This window comes from Dama dama, chromosome 22 (genome assembly GCF_033118175.1).
Source record: "Dama dama isolate Ldn47 chromosome 22, ASM3311817v1, whole genome shotgun sequence".
NCBI classification, from domain to species: domain Eukaryota; kingdom Metazoa; phylum Chordata; class Mammalia; order Artiodactyla; family Cervidae; genus Dama; species Dama dama.
This window is the reverse complement of record NC_083702.1, coordinates 10853675-10875161: the sequence shown is the minus strand read 5'-3', so window position 1 is coordinate 10875161 and position 21487 is coordinate 10853675. Positions and strand designations below refer to the sequence as shown.

Genomic DNA, 21487 nt, shown 5'->3' with positions numbered 1-21487 from the left:
AATGAGGCACTGGAATACCACATAGGCAAGTAATCCCAAGTATGTCCCCCCAAAGAGACCCCAGTGGAATGCGATCTTGGACGAGGAACAGCCCACCTCCTGAGCTGGCTCACTCACAGAGGGAGCACACTCCTTCCTGTAACAGGCAGTAGGGGGCACAAGGTTCAGCCAACACAACACTGTCATGTAAGTCAGACGCCTACTTCTTTTCAGTCTTGTCTGAACAACACTGGGAGAAGGCAGACTGCTAAAATATCTTGCAGGATCAGGACAGGAGACAGTTCACATTTTTCATTATGGTAACTTCCCTACATAACCCAGATACACCTCTAGTTATTAAATTCTATGTCTTAAACTAGAGTAAATAGAGCTGAGAATCTCATTAGATAACACAAGAGAGTTAAGGTTACAATGGGAAGTGACACTGCTCTACTTTCTTCACTTGTCCTTAAGTACAACTTCAATATACTGTGTTCAACCTTAAGCTACTCCCAGAAGCCTGGGCCCCACTCTGTGTATTTAAGAGCCATCAGCTTATGGCTGTTTTTATCAGCAACATGATTAGTAAAATGCTATGAAGAGCCTTTATGCTTTAGTCTTTGCTTTCATGAGATTTTAAGTTTCTAAAAGCTAAAACAAAGTCACCAACATAAGAAGTGCTATGCTTAGCCGCTCAGTCAGGTCAAACTCTTTGCAACTCCATGGACTGCAGCACGCCAGGCTCCTCGGTCCATGGGAAGAAAGTCTGATTAGTAAAGGCTATCAAAGTGGTTATAGACTATTCAGCTGCAGAAACGTGTCAAATAAAACAGGAACACCTAAACGCATAGACATGTGTCATGTAAATCTGAGTTTACTCAAGAACTGACTGCAAATTTGACTCATCAAAATTAACAACTTTTATACTTCAAAACTATCAAGAAAGGACAACCCACAGAGTGGGATAAAATGTTTGCAAACCATATATCTCATTAGAAACTCATATCCAGAATATATAAAGAACTCTTACAACTTGGTAAATAAAAAGGAACCCAAATTTTCTAAGGGGCAAAGGATTTTAAGAGATATTTCTCCAAAGAAGATATACAAATGGTCGACCAGCACACAAAAAGCTGCTCAACGTCATTAACTATTTCAAAAATGCTCATCAAAACCACATCAAGCTACTCCTTCACACCCACTAGGATGGCTAGAACCAAAAGATAACTGTAAGAGGTAGCAAGGATGTGAAGGAGCTTGAATCCTCGGACAGTGAGGCTGGGAGAGGAAAACAGTGCAGCCACATTGGAAGAGTTCTGCAGCTCCTCAAAATGTTAGACACAGTTATCACATGACCCAGCAGTTTCACTCCTAGATATGTATACATACAAGAGAAGTGAAGACACACACCCACTCAGAAGCTGGTGCATGAACGTTCACCACAACGTTATTCAAAACAGCCAAAAGCCAAATGTCTATCAACTGTTGAATGGATAAGGAAAATGTAGTAGATCCATAAAATGGAATATTATTTGGCCATAAGAGGTGATGAAATTCTGATACAGGCTACAACATGGATGAACTCTGAAACACGATGCTGAGGGAAAAAAATCTAGTCACAGAAAACCACATAATGTATAACTCCATTTATATGAAATGTCCACAATAACAATTCTATAGAGACAGAAAGAAGCCTAGTGTTGCCTATGGCTCAGAGGAGAGAGAGACTGGAGAGAAGAGAGTTGCTGCCATGCGTAATTTCTTTAAGGGTGATAGAAATGTTCTAAAATTAACTATAGTGATGATTGTACAACTCTGTGGATATACTTAAAACCAGTGAACTGTACACTTTAAATGAATGAACTCCATGGTACGTGAATTATAAAACAAAACAGTTTTGAGCAGTACCATGTCTTTTGTGTCCTTGCAGTCTCATAAGTAACACAGGCCCTGGCACACAGTAGGTACTAAGCAAATGTTGATAAAATAAAGAGAACAGAAGTGCTGAGTCTTTTCACCAAAGATTTCATTAGAGGAATTCCACCACCGCACTAAGGGACCTCCGTGAGCTAGCCTCAGCCTAGGGGAGACAGGGAGTCTGCTCCAGCTCCTTCTCCCAGCCCAGCACACCCCTAAACATCATGCTGATAGTTTCTGTCTAAAGTCTCTTCTAAACCCCTAATTCTAGGATGCCTTATTGGTGAATATAGAATATATATATATATATATATATATATATATATATATATATATCTTTAAAAGCACATGAGCTCTTGGTCAGGTACTCTGAGGAAGAGCCCTCACCCCAACCCCCATCCCCCTCAGCAGTCTGGTTATAGAAGCAGAATCAGCATTCATGAAATAATCAAAGACTTCAGGGTATTTATCCCTAGACAATGGGGATAAATCAGGAAATAAAGACAGTAAAGGTTTTTCGTCAAATGCAGGGACACTCTTCCGGGGTTCCCCAAGCAGATTACTGAAAACTACTTCCCTGCTTTGTCTATGTGGCCTTCCCACCCACAACCAGAATGAACTGCTTTCTGCACAGCATTTGTTCAAAGTCACCGTATGTTACAGTTCACTGTACATATATCTGGCTCTCCTACCATATAACACATTCCCATAGAACGCATTCCTAATGGACAAGGAAATTAACAATTTATGTCCCCTTGAAAACCATTAGCACAAAGTCCTGCACACAGGAAATAGATAATTTGTATGTGTTAAATTTAAGTATCAACTTCACAAAAACATTATTAATACCTATTTTCTAAAGCCAAACAGGAAGCCACATTTACATGCCTGTGGCAGCTAAGCGGCCAATCGGCCTAAAAGCAGGATCCTTGACTGCTAACATGACCTTCACATGACCTACAGCAGGCAGCCACCTGGTCCACACCCACCTTTCTTTCCAAAAGCCCCGCCTGCTTCCTTCCCATCATTGAGCACCCTCTAAGCCCTCACATTTCTCCCTGGCTCCCCAGAAGCTGGCCCCTCTGGTCTGGCCCCTCCACTCCCCAGCCTACAGCTCTGGCCAGACTGAGCACCTCGTCACAGTTTCCCAGGCCCTGCCCTGGGCCTTCCTCCAGGCCCTTTGCACACTTATGCATGTCTGTGATTTATGACTCATCTATACTAAACTGTGAACTCCGTGAAAGCAGTGTTTGTTTAACTCACTATGGTGTTGTGCAGGTAAATGCCTAACAACCTATTCTCTAAACCATTTTTGTGTTATTTATATGCATGTACATTTATTATAAAATTTACTGATATAAAGTTATATAACATATAATAGCAATAAAATATGCGAAATTAATAAATATATGATAATAAGCAATAGAGTACAAAATATATAATATTAATAAATATATAGTAATAAGTGGTGGTGGTGGTTTAGTCACTAAGTCGTGTCTGACTCTTGTGACCCCATGGACTGTAGCCTGCCAGGTTCGTCTGTCCATGGGGATTCTGCAGGCAAGAATGCTGAAGTGGGTTGCCATTTCTTTCTCCAGGGGATCTTCCTGACCCAGGGGTTGAACCCGGGTCTCCTGTATTGCAGGGCTCTTTACTGACTGAGCCACCAGGGAAGCCCATAGTAAGAAGTAATAGAGTATAAAATACATAATGCTCTTTAGTCCATATAGTCAATTGATGCTCAAAGGTTTTTTTTTTTGTTGTTTTAATTCATATCTATGGCCAATCCATAGAAAGGCCCTTATGGCGGAAAGTGAAAAGGAACTAAACAGCCTCTTGATGAAACTGAGAGAGGAGAGTGAAAAAGCTGGCTTAAAACGCAACTCAAAAAACAAAGATCATGGCATCCGGTCCCATCACTTCATGGCAAATAGATGGGGAAACAAGGGAAACAGTGACAGACTTTATTTTATTGGGCTCCAAAATCACTGCAGATGGTTAGTGCTACCATGAAATTAAGACACTTGCTCCTTGGAAGAAAAGCTATGACCAACCTAGACAGCATATTAAAAAGCAGAGACATTACTTTACCGACAAAGGTCCATCTAGTCAAAGCTATGGTTTTTCCAGTAATCATGTACGGATGTGAGAGTTGGACTATAAAGAAAGCTGAGTGCGGAAGAATTGATGCTTTTGAACTGTGGTGTTGGAGAAAACTCTTGAGAGTCCCTTGGACTGCAAGGAGATCAAGCCAGTCCATCCTAAAGGAAATCAGTCCTGAATATTCATTGGAAGAACTGATGCTAAAGCTCCAATACTTTGGCCACCTGATGCAAAGAACTGACTCATTGGAAAAGACCCTGATGCTGGGAGACTGAAGGCAGAAGAAGGGGACGACAGAGGATGAGATGGTTGGATGGCATCACCAACTCAATGGCCAAGAGTTTGAGCAGGCTCCAGAAGTTGGTGATAGACAGGGAAGCCTGGCATGCTGCAGCCCGTGGGGTTGCAAAGAGTCGGACACAACTAAGTGATTGAACTGAACTGAAGTGAACTGATGGCCAATCCATAGATTCAACTGATAAATAAGTGAATGTTGGTTATTATCATTTACCTTAAAGAGTAAAACAAAACTGGACAAGATAGATATATATCAGGATTCCCCTGGCAGTTCAGTGGCGAAGACTTCATGTTTCCTCTGCAGGGGGGCAATTTCACCCTGGTTGGGGAACTAGGCTCCTCTGTGCTGCATGGAATGGCAAAAAAAAAAAAAAAGCTGTATCAAACATGACATAAGCAACTTCTCTGAACTGGACCCTAGCTTGTCAAATACTAAAAGAATTATTTCCTCAAATTTTTTGTGCTATTCACAATATACTGGATATGGACACAAAACATTTTTAAGTTTAAAAATGCAAAATGTTAACATTTTTCCATCACTTTCTTAGACAATGAACAAAACAACAAATCAAGCCTCGATGTGTAGAGTCTGTTGGTTTCTATGGTATAAATACACCCGCCATGGCCAAGTTCAAGCTCTGGACTTGACATCTCTGAATACAGAGCTGGGAGGAGACGTACCATAGTTCATAATTAAACAGTATTTCCACCATATGTGGTCAAGAGTCCTGAGAGCATAGTTCACGCTAAAATAATGAAGAAGGAATGAACTTTGAGTATATATTAAATATTCTTATTTCCAATACAATTTATTTAATTATAAGCTTATAAAATTAATTTTTAACAACAGCTGTATTTAACAACCAACTTGCAAAATTTCTGAAAATTTAACCACAAAGTATGAGCAAGCTCTGGCAGGCCATGGTTCACTCCTACACTCCCAGTGTTTAGTACACAAAAGATGCTCATGCATGTCTGTGGAAACAAAGTATAATCCTGCAGTGACTTCACCCCTAGGACTCCAGAGAGAATTAAGACTTTCCTACGACAAGGTTTTCCCAGAGCTGGGAATTTTGAAAGCCAGAGAGACCAGCGCAATCTTCCCTCTAACACACTTTCACAAAGGGCAGGGGGTGGGTCTTTTAATACTTATTATAAGGGTTCGATCCCTGGGTCAGGAAGATCCCCTGGAGAAGGGAATGGCTTCCCACTCCAATATTCTTGCCTGGAGAACTCCATGGACAGAGACTGGTGGGCTGCAGTCCATGGAGTTGCAAAAAGGCAGACATGACTAACATTTTTTCACATAAGCTCAAATCTACGACACCTTTTTCGATATATTTATTCTCCCTGAGGTATTTCTTTCAGAACACACTCAGCAGTGGGAGGCTAATTTTAAACCCCTCAGTCTGATCTGGCTTAGCATCCTGGGTGGCACTGTTCACAGGGCATTCCTTAAAGCTTTCTTAAAGTTCTGGCTCTCACACTGGAAAAAACAGAGCCAAACAAGCACCCACTGATCCAGGTTCCTGGAGCTCAGTTTGGTCCTCTCCTCCCTCTCAACTGTCTCTGGTCTGCACGTCTCTGCCTGGTTCCCTGTGGGTCCTGCCCAGCTGCCTTCCCAAGAGTGGTTTTGGCCCCCTACCCTCCCCACTTACCACCACCTGCCTGTCACTAAGGACTCTTCGGTCTCCATCAGACCTCACCCTCACCCTAACCTGAACCCTCCTCTCTACCGACCAGCTTCGGGCAAAGCCTGAAGAACTGCTCCTCCAAAGATGCAGCAGACAGACTCCAGCCCCACTGGCCAGCAGGTGGTGGGCCTTTACCTTCCACAGACTGTACTGTGAATAAAAGGGGGGAGAGACGCTTCATTTTCCCAAGTATAAGCTAAAGTTGAATGTGCTTTTTCAGCTATTCGCGCGGCTCTCCTCCCAGAAAGCAGCAGTTCCTCCCACCCTCTCCCTTGTCCTACGTCATCTGGGTCTGCATCCCTCCCGTTTCTGGTCACAGTTTGCCCTCATCACCCTGCAGTGAAAATTATTCCAAACTGCCTACCACAGGGCCCTGGCCGTCAGCCCATCTTTCCCAAGTATCTTCGCACCATGCCACGTCCCTATTTCAGAACCTCGGGCTCCCTATCACAATCTGAGAGAGTATCTCTGTTCCTAGGAAACAAACACTCAAGTATTTAGGGTTTGATGTCCCTAGTTTATAAAAAGAGAAGGAAAAAATATGAAAAAGCAAATAGGACAAAAGACAATGGGTGCTTCTGGAACAAGAGCTCCTTGTACCATTCTTGCTTTTTCTGAAATTATATCAAAATAAGGTTACAAAAACAAAAAACAAAAATAAAAAAACCCTAAATCCTTAAGAGCTCCTTCTCACGGTCACATCTCTGACGTCTTGTTTTTGTCCCTCTCTTTACACCTGGACTCAGGATTTCCCCTGCTCCTCCCTGCCGACTGCTTCCTTCACTGACTCACTGCTTCCAGGGGGACTGAGGAAGGAAAGGAACTAACACTCACCGACCATCTGCTGCCAGCCAGGCGATAGCACGTTTGGCACTCAGCGTGTATTATTCATCCAATCCTACTGAGGGCTCTACTAGGGAGCTGACAGTCTGAGACCTAGAGCGACAAAGACACAGGACCAGGATGCCACAGCCACTAAAGGCAGAGCTGGAACAGGAACCCAGGTCGGCAAGGGAGAATAACGATAAAGCAAATGGGACAAAATGTAAGTAATAAAATCTAATTAACAAAGTTAGGGAACAGATACAAAGGAGCTGCCAGTACTGCTCTTACCATTTCTCTGTAAGTCTGAAATGACATCAAAAGTCCTCCAAAAACTAAACTTTTCCCGTGCCCCGACAAAAAGGTGGGCACACTGACCCGGTGAGGCCCCTGGAGGCTCAGGCAGCACAGGTGTGCGGTACAGTGACTTCACGTGGAAGCCGTTAGAACAACTCAGTGCTGACAGCATGACGGTTCGCTGTCTCTGGGGTTTTTCTCCACAATCAAGCTGTATTTTTGGCGCATGGAAATTAAGACCAGTTTTACCAGAAGAGGGGCTGGGAAGACACGAAACCTGACACTACCATGCTACCCGGGTCTCTCCCCTCTCCTTATCTCCTCCATCTAATCAGCATCTTCTTTCCAAAATGGCTCTGGCATCAAGTCCCTGCCTATCTCCATCGCCAACATCCTGTTCTAGTTTATCATTCACACCTGAATTATTACCATGACCTGTGAGCCAAATCCAACCTGCAAGTCAAGGACTTTTATGTTTTTTTTAATGGTTGGAGAAAAAATTGACAGATAACTATTTTGTGACCTGTGAGAATTACCTAAACTCAAACTTGGGGGGTGGGGCATAAAAGCTTTACTGGCACACAGCCATGCCCATTCATTTACCAACTATCTGTTTTCCCACTTATAACAGCAGCCTCGTGGTTGCATCAGCTAGCATATGGCCCACTGAAGCAGAAAATATTTACTTCCTGGCCCTTACAGAGAAAAACCTGCCAACTTCTCCAATAGCTGGTCTTGCCCAACTTTCATCTTCCCCCACTCCACCAGATTAATCAACACAAAACACAACTTCTGTGCTGTTGCTCTGTGTCCACAAGCCTCTAATGAATTAACTTGATTATAAACTTCACAGTGTTTCCTGGCATTCATCAGACCAGGTGAACAAACTCGCTTTTAGTAAGAAAAGCCTACAGTGCCATGCCTTTTTGCTCATGCTGTCCTCTGCCTTTCAGAAAACTCTTCTTTGTCATACTGAGTAAAGTCAGACACAGGAAGGCAAATATGAGATATTGCTTATATGTGGAACCTAAAAATCCAGGTACAAATGAACTTATTCACAAAAAAGAAATAGAGTTAAAGATGTAGAAAACAATCTTATGGTTACCAGGGGGAAGGTATGGAGGGATAAATGGAAGATCAGAATTGACATACACACGCTAATATACATAAAATAGGTAACTAAATAAGGACTTACTATGTATAGCACAGGAAGCTCTACTCAGTACTCTGTAATGGCCTAATGGGAAAACACTCTAAAATAAAAAAGTGGATATATGTACATGTATAACTGACTCACTTTGCTGTACGGCAGAAACTAACACAACACTGTAGGTCAACCATATGCCAACAAAAGTTTTTTTAAAAAATGAACAAACAAAAGAAAATTCTTATTGCCTTCAGTGGCACACTCACCGTTAACTTGCCTTTTAAGACCCTGGGAAAGAGCATTTCTAGGTTTCCTCTCCTCTGCGCCCAGCACCCTATACTTACCCTCATCACAGTTCCCACCACACTACACTGCAAGCATCTATTTGTGTGTCTGTCTCCACAGCTACAGGAAGATTCCAGAAGGCAAGGAACACGTCTCACTCATCTCCCAACACCCAGGCCAAATGGGGCTCCAGGCCCAAACACACTGAGCTCAGCCCCGACTCTGCCAGGCCGGCTTCCCCGCTGCCGAGCCCCGGGTGCTCTGCACTCACTCTCGCTCCAGGCAGCCCTGCACCCACGGGAGCTGAGATGCAGCCCCCACGGGCCCATGCGTCAGCAGACTAGGGTCCAAACGCCAGGCTCCTCTCACTAGTGTGCCCTTGGCCGAGACACCTGGGTGTCTATCTTCATCTGTGGAGCAGCAACGAGAGCAGCATCCAGGATGCAGGGCTGAGGATGCGTGCAAAGCGTCTACACCAGCGCTGCGCACGTCACAGCTCAGTGTTAAGTGCCTGTGCTCGTTCTCCCCAAAGGCTGGAGGTGCCTGCCCGAGCCGTCTCGCATCTCACTGCCGTTCTTCTCCCTTCACCCAGCCGTCTCTTCTGAAGCAGGGACGTCGAATGCCTCTGGAACTTGGGCCCTGCCTGGCACCCAGTGCAGGACAACATGCAGAGAAGGGGCCCAGCAGATGACAAAGTCATGAACAAATTACTCCAGGAAGTCCAAAGAGGTGCTAACAGGAAAAGCAACACAGAGCCAAGGATGCAGCTGGGGTGCATCTGGGCGCTTCACACAGGTAAGCGTGGAGCCAGCCAGCTTCACCTGAGACTGTCCCTTCAGTCAACTGCAGTACCAGCTACACGCATGGTGTTCACTGCCCTGAGCAAGCGTCGGCAGGATTCGCAACGCTCTCAACACCAAGCACAGATGACTGTCGTGTCATTTGCACAGATGGAGACACCGAGGCCCACGGAGGTTAAAGAACACATAAAGGTCACACACCCTAGGACATGATGCACAAGAAGTTCCAGAGTTCACGCTCCTTACCGCTATACATGGGGGTGGGGGGTGGTGTGAGAGACAGAGAGAGAAAGAGGGTGCATGTGTGAGTGTGAATGAGAGCGATAGTGTGTGACAGAGACAGAGGATGTGTGAGAGAGGGGGTGTGTATGTGTGTGAGAGAGAGGCTGTGTGAGAGACAGGGTGTATGTGAGAAAGGGGTGTGTGTGTGTGCGAGAGTTTGTGTGAGAGAGAAGGTATGTGTGTGACAGATAGTGTGTGTGAGAGGGTGTAATGAGACAGAAAGGGTGTGTGTGACAGAGTGTGTAAGAGAAAGGGGTGTGTGTGCCAGAGTGTGCATGCGAGAGTTTGTGTGAGAGAAGGTATGTGTGTAAGATAGTGTGTGTGAGAGAGGGTGTAATGAGACAGAAAGGGTGTGTGTGTAAAGGATGTGTGTGTGCGAGAGTGTGAGTGTGAGTTTGTGTGAGAAAGAAGGTATGTGTGTGAGAGATAGTGTGTGTGAGAGAGGGTGTATGAGAGAAAAAGGGGTGTGTGTATGAGAGTGTGTATAGAGAGAGAAGGTATGTGTGTGAAATATAGTGTGTGTGAGAATGAGAGAGGGTGTATATGACAGAAAAAGGGGTTTGTGTGTGTGTGTGAGAGAAGATATGTGTGTGCAAGTGTGTGTGTAAGAGAGTGTATGTGTAGAGAGAAGGTATGTGTCTGAGAGAGGGTATATATGGGAGAGAAAGGGTGTGTGTATGTGAGAGAGAGACAGAATCTGTGTGTGAGAGAGAGTGTGTTTGTGTGAGAGACAGGGTGTGTGTCAAATTCACCTGCGATCCTTACTGAGGACTGCAGCCTCGGGGACAGCCTCTCAGATAGCTCAGAGGAACTGCTCCAAAGGAGAAAGGAAGGAGCCAGGATACGTGCGAACTTTTTTGCTGAGAAAAACATGTAGTCAAGCATAAAAAGATTACTACTACTCACAAAGAACAGACAACTCAAGTTAATGATTTTAGTGCTTTTCTACGTATAAGAAGATGCAGGAATCTGGGCTCACTGAAATTCTCCCTGAGTGTCCAAACTATCTTCACTATCCAGGGGCCGGCAGGCCCAAAGCGCAGAAAGCTTGTTTTTCTTCCACTGTGAATTCCTCTCAGGCTGCACTGTCAGGGGGCAAGTGCAGTGACTAATGCCTTGATCCTTGTAGAACTGGAATGGTGGCAACATTTTTTTCCTTTACAGAGATATGGAATCCAGGAAAATGTCACTCCTTTCTTTTCCTCTTCCTTTGGATTTCTTTCTCAGGTAAGATTATTCAGGCAATCCCTGAAACCTAGGTGTAATGAAGCACAGCTAGATCATGAAGCACAGGCACGAACCAAAAAAACAGACTCAATCCCACATTCTGCGTTTTAATCTAATCTGGTGCCACCCTTCGCCAGCTAAGAGATCTCAGGCAAGCCACCTAACCTCACTGAGCCTCATGGTTCCTAACCAGTTAGGTGGGCATCACATATGAAAGACTCTTGTAAGGCCTAAAGGAGGTCTTGTCATACAGTGTACTGATAAAGCACACTCCTAATAAATTAGTTCCCTTCCCACCTTTCCCATACCTCAACACAAGCAAGGTTTTAAGCCAAAACCCTTACCCTCCTTTATGTCCTACCAGGGAGTAACCTTTACCCTACCCTGGTAGGTACTTATGCCCATGCATCTGGGCTTCACAAAAGCCTGCAGAAGAGTCTAGAAACAAGCACAAGAAGACCAACCGCATCCAGAGCAAGGGAGGTAGTACAGGTGCAGACGGTCCAGGTGGCCCCGGGGGTGCAAATGAATACTGCCTGGGGAGAGGCTGGCTAGCCAGGCGCTGCCAGGACACGCCCTGACCACAGCCAGAACAGCGCCTAGAAGCTTGCAGAGGCAGGGCCCAGGACCGTGTACAGCTCTGAGGCTGCACCTATGTGGGACGTGGAGAAGGCAAGGCAGGTAAAAATGATGGGAAGCCACTTCCACCAAGAGTGGAAGAGGAGACCCATCACGAAAAGCTGTATACAGAAAAGCAAAATTCTAAATTCCTCAAGAAGGAATTCTGTTGCAAAACTCCTATCCTATGGAGAATTCGAGAAATACAGACACACACAATTATACTTTGGAGGTCACTCCACATTTTCATACACCAACTTTGCTTGAAGCAAGGGTATCTTTAAGCTAATGAACCCTTCTCTGAGGTCACTGGTCCTGGACAGAGGGAGTTTCGTTAGCAACATGTGAAAGTGTCCTAAATGTTATTACCAAATGGAGTCAACTCAAGTAACACAGCAGGGAGCAAAGGGGAGGATGCGTAACCATTTCCAGGAGACACAGCAACTTCTATCTGAATATATTTGATCATAGTGATCCAAAGGTCTTATTAAATAAAAGATTAAAACACAAGCAAAAACCATATCTCACTGAACATATCCAGCAAGAAGTCCTAACAGGCCTTTTCCATGATAGATCAGCTTCCAAATACAGCATATGACAAAGAGATACTTAAGGAAGGAGGAGTGGGAGAGCTGGCAGGTACCAGCACAAGGAAACCATGGAGTTCCCAGGTTCTAGTAGGCACAGTATTGGGGTCCGAGAGTTATAAACGAGCCTCAGAGGTAACATGGCCCGATCTAATTCCCAAAGCATCGGTTAAGCGCCTCCTGCTCAGGTTTGCTCCCACCCATCAGAGCACCAGGGAAATGGTAGCCTGGAGCCTGGTACCTCCAAGGCAAGCAGCACAGGCCACAAATGGCAGTGGCATTGAGCTGAAGGCCAGCTGGCAGGAAGAGGAGGTGGGCCCAGCCTTTCCTGCAACCAAGCTGCCTAGCTGGACCTCAGAGAGCAGCAGCAAAGAGATCCTCTGTTTGCAAATATACAAACATTACTAAAACAATAGCCATGGGGGTAAATTCTAGAAATTCTCAATCTTACCTGCACAAAATTGACAAAACTGAATGGAGAAAAAAATACTTTGCCTGATAATATAAATTTTCTTACCACTCCATGTTCAGGGCTCGCTGGCCAGTGGAGTCGCAAATCACAGCACGTTATAGTTTTCTGCATCTGTGCCTACTCTCCCCACCCCCATCCCTACCCCCACCCCCGCCCCAGGCTGCTTGCAGGCAAACAGCCTCTCATTGTCCAGCACTCACCTTACATACAGTAGTTGCTCCATAAACACATGCTAAGAAGAAGCCCCAGCCTGAAGTACAAGCTCTCAGATTCTGGGCCCTCTGTCCCCAGGCTCCCTGAGGGTGGTCAGGCAGCAGCATCTCTGGGTCCTGCTCAGCCCACTGAGGCACACCGAGTCCAGGCAGCCCCAAAGGCCCAGCCATGCTGCCATCTCACCAATCTCTCTCCCCTGCCCTTTACTGTCCTTTTCTTCCTTGCTTCCTCTTCTTTTTGCTCCCTCAACACATCACCTCACAGCAAGGTGATTAAATGCACAGGATCTGCAGTCATCCGGCCTCCGCAGAGTATCTACGGTTCTGGACCTCAGCCTCTCTGGAAGTTTCCCGAATGGGAAGCAGGGGACTAGAAGTGGTGTGTGCACACAGGTGCTCGGCAGTGTCTGGCGCACAGTAAGACTCACTGAGTGATAGCTGATCCTACATAACTGCCCATGGTATTCACTTGTCTAAAGGTACTTAAAATGCCAAAGGCAGAAGGTTGTTTTTCCCCCTACCTACGCAAGTCTGGTTTTGAGAAGAGCCTCTCTGCTTTGGAAACAAACTGAAACAGGTCCATATCACGAGTTCAAATACTTCCTATTCGTTTTTCATAGGGAAACAAATGACTCTGACCAGGCATGACCAAACTGGGTAAAAGGTTCTGTTCCAAACAGTGGTTAGGATCCCACACTAGTTCGTTTAAAAACAGAATAAAATAAAAATCATCCATAAAGTAGCTGAGCTAGGACAATGATAGGGTTTGCACGAGTTCTCGGTTTTAGGAATCAGAAACCTACGCTAGGCCAAAAAGTATAGGAGGGAAGGGGACAGGTTTCCTGAGCTTTTCAGGGAGCAGACTTGTAATCAACACTCTTTCCCGATCCCATGGCCCAGCCCGAGGTCCCTGAGGACCCTACACTGTGCTAAGTGTACCTCCTGGGGCACCCACAGGTGTTCCCTTCTGGATGCTTCAGAGACATCTCCTCCGACTCTGCCCGTTTTGAAGGAATGCGTCCGTTTAACCTAAATGCACTTCTCATAGACCACTTCAAGCAGATAATGCAAAAGTGGAGAGAAGGACAACATGAAACAGTGCAGGGATGGTTGGAAGAGAGAAAGGATGACCCCCAGAATGGAGGTAAGTCCACCCCAGTCAGTTGCCTTTGACTGGTCTGTGACAACACAGCTCTGGAACCAAACGCCTGAGTCTGAAGCTGAGCCCACCGTTCCCAACAGGGCCATCACTGAGCTCTCCGTGCAGGAGACAGGGGTGCCATGAGGACGGAGTGTGCCGCCCCCCACCGAGCAGCCACTCAGAACAGGCCCAGCACACAGCCACCTGCCTCCATGTGCTCCTGCAGAGACCACCATTGAGACACTGCTTACCCACTTCTCCTCCTCTCCCACTCACAAACCCAACATGTTCACAAACCCAACTCAATCACAAGGCAGCTGGAGGGGGTAAAGTGAGGGAAGGCAGGGAGGGGTGTCGCTGGCACCCTCATCAGTGGGCATTTTGTAGGCCGGGACAGCCTGCAGCAGTGTATTGTCATAACTCAGGGGGTGATGGGCCAGAGAAGTATCATCCACCCCTGGTCCTCCCTCTGGGCTGCTCTGCCCCTGTTTTCAAGTTCCAATGCTGACGTATCAGCAACAGAAAAGAGGCAGGGGAAGAGACAGGAGGAAGCCAGACCAACCTAAGTTTCACGCTGCCTTTTGCGTAGTTAGCCGTTTTAAGATAGTAAGGAAAAATCAATAAAAGCTACTAGTCAACCGCCTGATGGAATGCTGCTCCCCTCCTTCCAGAGTTCACCAGACCAGATCCTTCCCTAGATACACGGTCAAACAGACCTCTGTAGACCGGCCTAATGCAAGAAGACCCTCTCCTGGCCTTCAGCCAAACACACACACACACACACACACACAAGTCTGCTCTTTCCTCGTCCCCACAGACAGTGAGGAGGCACCTCTAAGGACTGACCACTTGGCAGACGCTCCTGCCTTTCCTCTTCCACCTTCCACCAGGGTTCAAACCAACAATCCTACTTCTCCCTTCTTAATCTGATTATTACCACTTTATTCCTTTTGTTTTTCAATTGTAATATTTTCTTCTCTGTGAAGACTGACACTGACAAAAAGTGAATGAGCTGCAGAGTTTTTAGGGCAACAGTTTCCCTGTCCTCCCTCCCCAGTTTCTTGATTACCATAGTAAGCCTTAACACCAGAAGACAGCTAAAGCCCACACCAAGAAAACAGCAAGTCACGTGCAGCTGAGCCCCAGAAGGAAGGGATGTTGTTCTGTCTCCTCCACCACCCAACCCACTCCACTGGATCAGAGCTGAATTCTGAAAAGTGGAACCAAAGGTGACAGGAAGGTGCATGGAGGCAAGGGAAAGCCCGAAGAGAGTTTAGATAAATTTCCAAACAATATCCCCACCACTCACAGTGTACCACATTATTTGTAGAAGTTAGAAACCAAAAAAGAATCAGATTTTCAACTCTGCCACCTAAAGTAGAAACTGAGAGTCTTATTTACTGCACAGATTTTAGCCCAAGTGCCATGCCTCCAGGTTTACAATTTCAACCTGCAGCTTAAGTTTAAAAGCCTGGGTACTACAGGAGTTACCTGGGTTAGAATATCACAAATTTCTTTTGTCCACAAATCATTTCAATTGTCTCCCTCTCTATATTCCCCGTCTGGCCTCATAAAACATTTCACACTCTCCAAATACAGATATTTTTTCAACTCTTATTTTTTTCTAAAGTAATGACCTGGCTAAAGAATGCTTATGGCCCAGGAATAGTCCAGAATCTTTTCCACTCTTCTATTTCAATGAAAAACGAAACCCCTGTATAAGGCACAGCCCATCAGAGCCAGGCAAGCAGCAGCAACAGGTGTCAGGGACTCTGCTGTCTGCTCCCCGTCTCCACTAACACCCACGGAGGTTAGAAGCACACACTTCAGAATCAGCCCAGCTTTGAGGCCTGACCTGCCTTGTCACACATCTCACCAAACCCTAGTTCATCATCTGTAAAACCAGGGAAAATAACATGTCCTACGTTGTAGACTGTCGTGGGGAACAAATGAGGTGATGTACGTGAAGCGACTGGCACACATAAGCCCCCACACATAGGCACCCAGCAAATGTCAACTATTCTCAGCTGTCTAATAATCTGAAAAGCATAATGGTTTGGTATTTTTAAGTCTTCCAGGTTTCAAAAAAAGAGGGTTTTTTCCCTTATGAAAGTATTAGTGAAATTCCATATGAAGGAAAAATCAAAGTCCAACTTAGCCATCCACTCACAACTTAGAACAAATCACGTCCCCCCCATTTCTTTATCCATAAAGTGGGAAATAATATACTGCACTAAACCTGATGACCTCAGACAAAAAAGAATCAGTGAGATAACAGGCAATAAAAAAGCTTTCACTTCGTCAAAGAAAAGCAGTAAGGAAATCCAGAGTACAATTATTACTGAAACATCACATCCAGTATAACGGGACATACGTAAACCACTGATGTTACTCAGGCTTTCAAGAACATTAGGTCTGATAGCCTTTTAATCTGGTCACAATGAGCCTGGTACAGAAGGAGGGGGTACATGGCTGCTCCTTGCAAAGCCCAGTTCAGAGGTACAGCCCATCAAATCTAGGAGTGTGCCCTGTTTGCTGGTCAGGTGTCACCCACCCAGGCCATTTCTTAGACGCCAGTGCCAGGAGAAATTAGGAAAGGCTTATGGTTCCACCTGGACAGGTTAAACCAACATCAACCAAAATCCTTACCCACAGGAATTTTCAACAGACCCAAGAACGGGTCCACTCTGACCCTTTATTCTCCCGTGCTGAGCAAGTAAGATCTCGTCTACGGTGCATACCATCCTTTCTGGAAAAAAAAAAAGCACATTTGAGCTGGAAGGAAGAGCTCAATTGTTTCTTGTCTGATATTTACTTCTAGGTTAAGAGGTTTGAGTTTAATTTTTAACCCACCATAAAAATTTTGGTGTGAGAGCCAGAGGTTGGGATGGGAAGAAGAGTGGGGGGATTGGAGGGTTAGTCCTAACTTAAAAAGGGAGCATGCAAACAAAACTGTATCCAATTTCATCATCCACAGGTCTCCCAGACCCAAACAGGAAAGGAAAAAAAAAATTACTTATGGTTATTAAACATGTACTATGTGCCAGATATACTGGCACAGAATATTTGGTACACATTACTCTAGAGCCCATTTTCTGCCCCAAACCTAGAAACACCATGATCACCTGAACCATACCAGGTGTGGGGTAGGGGGACCTCACAATTTAGCAGTCACGTTCTAGACATTTCAAAAGCTAGCATCGTGAACACAAAAAGGCAGCTTGGCTAGGAACCAGGTCTAAGTTCCTACAGATTCTCTGCAAGAGGACCATCTAAACCCTGTTTTCCCTATAATTCTGGAATTAAACCATGGTGTTTAGTATCCTATCCAAAAAGTTAAAACAATTTAAAATCCTAGAGAACAAGGAGAATTCACTGTAGGGCCACAACAACCTGAGCCAAGTTTCTGACCAACTCCACTTGACCATGAAGTAAGACATGTATACAAGCTTCTGGAGGGCCCTTTACAGAGGTGCTCGGAGGAGAGCCAGCACCAGGAGCTGCCATCTGCGTGGCCAGGTAAGGAGGGCAGGGCCTCCCCGCCCGCCCAGCGCAGACGCGGAAGGTCCAGCTCACTGCACAACCCACCGCACCTCACACGCACCCCCGGGGTACGATCCAAACGGCTGTCTCCCGGGCAGACTGTCAGATGGGACTCGCCAAGTTTAAACGCCATCTCCCCATCCACGTCCCAGAAAATGAGAAGGTGTGAGCCTCGAGGAAAACACTGCTCACAACTGGCCTGCATTTCTCAGCGCTAAGCACTGATGTCACCGTAACCGATGCCTGCGGTAAACAGCCGCCACCTTAGAGCTCACGGGCTGAGTGCGAGGCTGCAGACGCCTTCCTTCAATTGAGTCTGCGGGGAGTCGGGAGACCAGGGCGGTCCGTGAGCCTCAGGGGACGGGGGACACGGGGCACACGGGGGATGGGGGGACCCGGGGGTTGGGGGACACGGGAGAGTTGGAGGAGGGGACATGGGGAACGGGAGCACTAGGAGACGAGAGGACGAAGAACATGGGGGGAGAGGGGAGATGAGGGACACGGGGGAAGGGGGAACACGTGGGGACCTGAGGGGACGGAGGGCCACCGCAGGAATGAGGGAGTCGAGGTCCCGCCGCGCCCTCCCTCTCCGGCGCGGCTCCTCAGCTGCGCGTCCGCTCGCGGGTCCCCTCGTGCCCGGCCTCGGCGGCGCCCCTGGCAAACACATCCAGCCTCCCGCCCGCCGCCAGCGGCCCTGGACCCGGGCCTGCCGTCCGCTCCGGGGCTGCAGCGGCGGCCAGAGGGAGGCGCCCGGCCCGCGCGGGTCCCGGGCCAGGTCCGGAGCCCGTCTCACCTCCGCCTCATGCCGCGCTGCGCCAGCGTCCCGGCCGCAGCCCGCAGTCCAGACCCTCGGCCGCGGCGTCCGGCGGCCTAGTCCCGCGGCGACCCCCGCTCGGGCCGGCGCCTCAACCCGCAGCCGCCCCCTCAGCAGTCGGCGTCCCGCGCGAGCAGCACCACGGCTGCTGCTGTGGTAGCGGCGCTGCCGCCGGGTGGGGCGGGCACATGGGAGGGCGGGGCTGCGGCCCCTGGGGCGCGACCACCGAACCCCGGCCTCGGGGTGCTGACCTCAGCGCGCCTCCGGAACCCGCTCTGCCGCCCGTCCCCAGGGACGCCGTCGCGACCCGCTGGCTCAGACTTTGCCAGAAGCTCATGGTTCTATGCAGAAGGTAAAAGAGAGGGCAGCCTCCACACCCGTCCTTCTCTCCGCTCCCCCCGCAGGTTCAGTGGTATATTCCTCAAAGCCCGCCCCGAGGGACTAGGGAGGAGCTGATTGGTTGAGAACCTTGGACGGGGGCGAGGAACCGCGCGAAATGACCAATGGAAAAGCATGGTGGGCACATCAAAGCCGGCCAGAAAGGGAGGAGAGAGGATGCTATTAAAGGGCACGTTATTTGTTGCGCTCTGTAGCCGCCGCACAACACAACGGGAATTTTCTATCTGATCCAATCCAGACAGGAAACAAAGAGATTGGGGATTCTCAAATTTTGGAGTTAAGAGAGCTAAAAGAAAATATGGAGAGAATTGAAGAAGATATCTGCGTGTGCCTTTCCGCCGTCCCGTTGCCAGTTGTCTCATCTAATCCAATAAGGATACTGAAGTAGAATTGATCTCTCGTAGTCCTCATACTTTGCAAGTCTATAATCCTTGGTTTGGGATTAGCAATATTTACATATGTTCTTCAGTTTGGGGCATCAGCTAAAGAACTTTGATTGAAAGTTGACACCAGTTCCTTTGTACAGACAGTATTAACCCCACCTTTTGTGAAGACAAAGTCAATATCCTTTCTGACTCCCTCTCCGAAAGCAGAGCGTTCTTTTCATATGTGGAGAGCCACACTTTGCCCAATAATTTCTACTCTAATTTGACTCATACTGAGAGCCACCTCCTCATCTTCTCTCTTCCTCCACATAATCAGACAACACCTCAGTTAATAATTCATTTGCCTGTTGAACTGTCCAGAGCCCCTGGCTTCAGCAACAGGTCTTGCTGGTCAGGCCTCATCAGAACTGCCAAAGTGCTGATCACTATCTCAAGTCTGTGGCAGCCGGACAGTGAGCTCTCAGTCTTCCCTGCCTGTCAAATTCAAGACTTGAAAGCATCCTGTAAGGGTCCCACCTACTCTCTTTTAGAGGTTTACACCGGCAGCAGGCTGCACTTTGGTAACAACCCTCCCAACGTAACTCCACTTTCTTTTTTCAGAACTTTTTAACTTGACTGTGCCAGGTCTTAGCTGCAGCACCAGGGATCTTTCTTAAGTTGCCGCACATGGAATCTAGCTTCCTGGCTAGGATAGAACCCAGGCCCCCTGCATTGGGAGCCTGAAGCCTTAACCACTGGACCACCAGGGAAGTCCCAAAACTTTTCAACCTCCCTACACCCCTCAACCCTCTTCCAAATTTTATCAGGTGTCTGGGGTACCCTTAGTAGCTCCACTCCCCAGCCAGACAACTCGTCTTCCAACTATTAGGCAGAGTTTGAGAAAGTCCAGTTCCTCCATGAAGCCTTCCCAGTCTGATGAACAGAAGATTCTGGCTTATAGAGTTCCTACTTCTAATCTGTGTTCCCCAAACCCTGATTTTCTGCCCTATACTATGCAATTTTTGTTGACATATTTACCTCTTTCCTTCATTTACAGCAGCAGCTGCTGCTGCTTACATTTAGCATTGACAAATGCTTCCAATACCCTGGGTACTGTTTGGAAGTGCTTTGCATGTATCACTTCATTTCAGCCTCAGACAGGCTTAGGGAAGTTGATTTGCATAAGGCACACACAGTGGAGGTCTAACTACAGTGCCTACCTTCACATCCCCCACAATGCAAGGCTATCTCCTATTTCTTGAGAACCAACTGCATTCCATACAAAAGATAATGTGATGCACCTATATCATGTTTTGCATTGATCCCTGTACCTGTAATATTTCAGCCTCAAACAGTCACGTCAGGAAGGTTAGGAGCAGTTACAGGCAAAGCTGTACTGAGGCACTTGCCTCCTGTAACAACTGCTGTTGAATAAGGCATTTAGTTTTCCAAGTTGTGGACTGGCCCCTGCAACCCCTGCTCCTTGAGTGAACACAGACTTTTCATATGTAGCAAGTAGAGAACCTTATAAGCAATAGGGGAAGGAATACAAAATAGCAACAACAACAACAAAAAAAAACCCACACCATGGAACAGAGAAGCCTGGTACAGCAAGTGCTCTCCGTGGGCTTGTGTAAACAGGGAGAAGCACCTTCTACTTCACTTTACTGGCTTATTGCTCATATGTTGTCAATGAGAGTATGTCTTTGACACATCTGGCAAATTCCACAGAAAAGGGCAACAAAAACTGCACCCCGCTCCCTATGGTGCCTGGAGACAGAATCAACCCATGCCCGTGACAAAGGGGCTTCCCTGTGTGGGGTTGCTGACTCTAATTCGGGGGATCTTCCTGATTTGCCATTGAGTGAAATGTCCTGCTCCACTGACAGTGGTGCCACAGCTTGAAAAAATAAGCTGGGCTAATGATTTCATTCTTTTTAAACTGCTGAAATCGTCACAGGGATGGGCAGGCCAGCAAAATGGCATGGGAACCAGTCAGCTTTAGATATCAATTGAGAAGGCTGAGCATGGCCATCCTGGAGTCAGTATTTCCAAGTTGCTGTCTGCCTGACCCAGCCCTTACCCATCTGGTTAATTTTCACTCCCATAGTGCTTCTGTCTTTTCCCATCCCCAGAGAGCTCTAAAATGCCTCTGCTTATCTGGGTGTTTTATTTATGCATCCAGGCATTTCTTGGGCACCTACTATAAGCAAAGAACTCTCAGGTTGTGTGAAGTAATCCTGATGGATCGCCCAGGAAGCCTGCACCTACTGATTAGATGAGTGTGGAAAACATCAGACCCCCTTGGTGAGGAGTGGATCAGATCAGCAGGTGCCAGGACTCTATCCCCAGCTAAACATACAAGCTAGCATTAGACCACTCCTGCCGCAGGGCAGGAGGAGCATGGGGTGGGGGTTGGGGAGAGGGCCCTTGTTGGGGAGGAAGGTGGAGAGATTGAAGGCACCCAGGAATAACTGCACAGGAAC

At 47.0% G+C, this 21487-nt stretch overlaps 1 protein-coding gene across 4 annotated transcripts in view; it reads right to left on the bottom strand.

The window, feature by feature from the left end:
- Nucleotides 1-18276, bottom strand: part of MICAL3 (microtubule associated monooxygenase, calponin and LIM domain containing 3) — a 141716-nt gene extending 123440 nt beyond the window's left edge. For 3 of the 4 annotated variants that reach the window (XM_061124605.1, XM_061124606.1, XM_061124607.1), the window contains exons 1-2: nucleotides 6825-6926; nucleotides 4511-4642 (exon numbers count right to left, since the gene is read on the bottom strand). The gene's annotated coding sequence lies outside the window, so the exon portion shown is untranslated. Of the gene's footprint in view, nucleotides 1-4510; nucleotides 4643-6824; nucleotides 6927-16529; nucleotides 16630-18216 lie in introns of those variants that run through there. The other variant, XM_061124604.1, reaches the window with a different exon arrangement.
- Between the last annotated feature and the right edge of the window lie 3211 nt (nucleotides 18277-21487).